The following is a 2,751-nucleotide window of genomic DNA, read 5'->3' as shown; positions in this document are numbered from 1 at the left end:
CATCCATCCATCCATCCATCCATCCATCCATCCATCCATCCATCCATTCTTCCATCATCTTTACCTGCTTCTTCCTTTTTGGGTCACGGGGGTCACTGGTGCCCATGTCCAACAGTAACTGTACGAGAGGCGGGGGACACCCTGGACAGGTCTCCAGTCCATCACAGAAGACTGGATTCTTTCAAAGAAAAAAAAAAAGATCCTATTTTTGTCAATTTCTTTAAAAGTTAAAACAATGAACTGCACAGGCTTATGTGATTTTTTTTTAAAAATTTTGAAGATAAATTCAGTATCCTGAAGAAATATAGCATAAAGTTAAAGAGAGTATCATTTACTCCTTGTATTAGGACTATGCGCATATTTGGAATAGGAAGGAAATAACAGGAAAACTGCTGAAACTAGTCATTTTTTGTTGTGGGTATAACTTCCTATAAAATTCAATTGTTTGTTAGTTTTGGTCAAAGCTTGAACGAGCCGCTGCAGAGGGACCAAAGAGCCACGTGTGGCTCTAGAGCCGCAGGTTGCAGACCCCTGGACTAGAGGATGCCAGAGGAAGGATGAGCTGGTGGGATTTTAGTCTCCTTGGTCTTCATTAAGGCTTCACCGGCTGGATGCAGAGCAGGGTGCAGAACTTGAAGTGTTGGATCACTGGGAACATCTCCAAACACTCAGACTTGTACATCTTGATCAGGCCTTGGTTGACTTTGGACCAGGACGGAACGGCGCTGATGTTCCACAGCTGGTTGGAGTCCACATGATGTTAGATGAGACAGAATGACAAATCTCATAAACCCATATTTTGTTCAGGATAAAACACAGTAAACATATCAAATGTTTAAACTGAGAAACTGTGACTCTTGTAGAAAAAAAAAAGAGAGAGAATTGGGAATTTCATGGCAGCAGCAGGTCTACAAAACGTTGGGATAGGAGCAATAAAACACAAAGAAAGCAGCACAAACAGAAACAGCTAGAGGAGCGTTTTGCAGCAAATCATGATAATTGGTGACAAGTCTGTGAGAAGAATGGATTAAAAAAAGATAAATTTAGGAGAAGATGAAGCTCTCAGAGGTAAAGATGGGCCGAGGTTCACCAGAAAAGTAGTGGAACATTCTCAGAGCATGATTCTTCAATGGAAAACTGCAAGTCTTGTTCTGAGTCAGTGTTTCTGATTATTGTCTGATGGACCTTTGTGTCAGTCCCCTTTTGATCACTATCTTCTCTGTACTGCGTTTACTTTTGTTACCTGAGTTGATCAGCTTGTGCCATCACTTCAGTTTTCCTCTGCTTGGACTCTGTCCAAAGAGTTGAGAGTGCAGTCCTCATCCACCCACCACTTGCATCGTGCACGAGCAATGATGGCGACTAAAGAGGGCAACAGCTCACAGCCGACAAAGCAACTATTTGATAACAGCAAGCCCAACTGGATCTGTACCACAAATTATTTGTAATATGTTTACAATAAATTAACATAATTGATAATTAATGTTTTATAACAATCATGTAAAACAGCTGGATGGCATATAAGGATATTGTTTATAAGTAATGATGATCAAAACCAGGGGCGGAGCTACAGTTTTTGGAAAGCGGTGGCAAAGGTGTTTTTTACGGGGGGCACAAATAAATGAAGAAAACTACTGTTTCTCCAACCGATCACATAAGACGCATATCTTTTGACAATTTTCATAAACCATATGCATCTCTCTTTGTCTGCCTGTGTGTGTGTGTCTGAGTGCATGTGTGTGTACTGTGTTTGTATGACAGTGTATGTCTCTTTGTGTATGTCTGTCTGCAGCCAAAAGATGAAAAAAAGTATATATATATATATATATATACACATATATTTATATATATACATGCTCCTTGCAGATCCATGAAGCTATGGGTTCCCCCCAAGGTTTAATTTTAGGCCCCCTACTTTTTTAATTGTACATATTGCTGCTTGGTGGGGTCATCAGGCGCCGTGGGATAAGTTTCCACAGTTATGCTGATGACACACAGCGATACATCTCATTATCTCATGATGACCCCCAGCCAGTCATTGCACGTTCAAATTTGTCCAGCCTTCAGCTGTTACAAAACTCTGCTGCTCGTGTGCTAAACAAGACCAGAAGAAAGGCTCATTTTAGACCTGTTTGAAAATCATTGCATTGGCTCTCTGCGCCTCAGGATTGATTTTTAAGATTCTTTTAGTGGTTTTTTTTTATATGTCTCAATGGTCTTAGGCCATCTTGCAGAGCTGCTATTACCTTATGAACCCCCGCGGACCCTAAGGTCCTCTGGCACTGGACTACTATAAGAGTTCCAATAGTCAGAACTCACACTTACAGTGGGGCTTCTTTCCCGTCTGTGGAATAGTATGCCGGAGAACCTGAGGGCCGCAGAGAATGTTGCTGTTTTTAAGAGCAGGCTCAAGACCCATCATTTAAACTGCATTGACTGAACTGGATCATCTCTGCTCAGTCTGTACATTGTGTATGTTTAAAAAAACGTGTTTTTTTTTTTTTTTTTTGGTGTATTGTTTGCTTTTAGGGCAGCACGGTGGCGCAACTGGTAGAGCTGCTGCCTCTCAGCGAGCAGGTCCTTGGTTCAAACCCTGGTCCAGGGGCCTTTCTGGGTGGAGTTTGCATGTTCTCTCTGTGCATGCGTGGGTTTTCTCCGGGTACTCCGGTTTCCTCCCACAGACCAAAAACATGCATGTTAGGCTGATTGGTAACTCTAAATTGTCCCTAGGTGTGAATGAGAGAGTGAATG

The sequence above is a fragment of the Nematolebias whitei genome, chromosome 1 (assembly GCF_014905685.2).
Source record: "Nematolebias whitei isolate Nwh7 chromosome 1, NemWhi1, whole genome shotgun sequence".
NCBI lineage: Eukaryota > Metazoa > Chordata > Actinopteri > Cyprinodontiformes > Rivulidae > Nematolebias > Nematolebias whitei.
Note: the sequence above shows the minus strand (reverse complement) of the source record.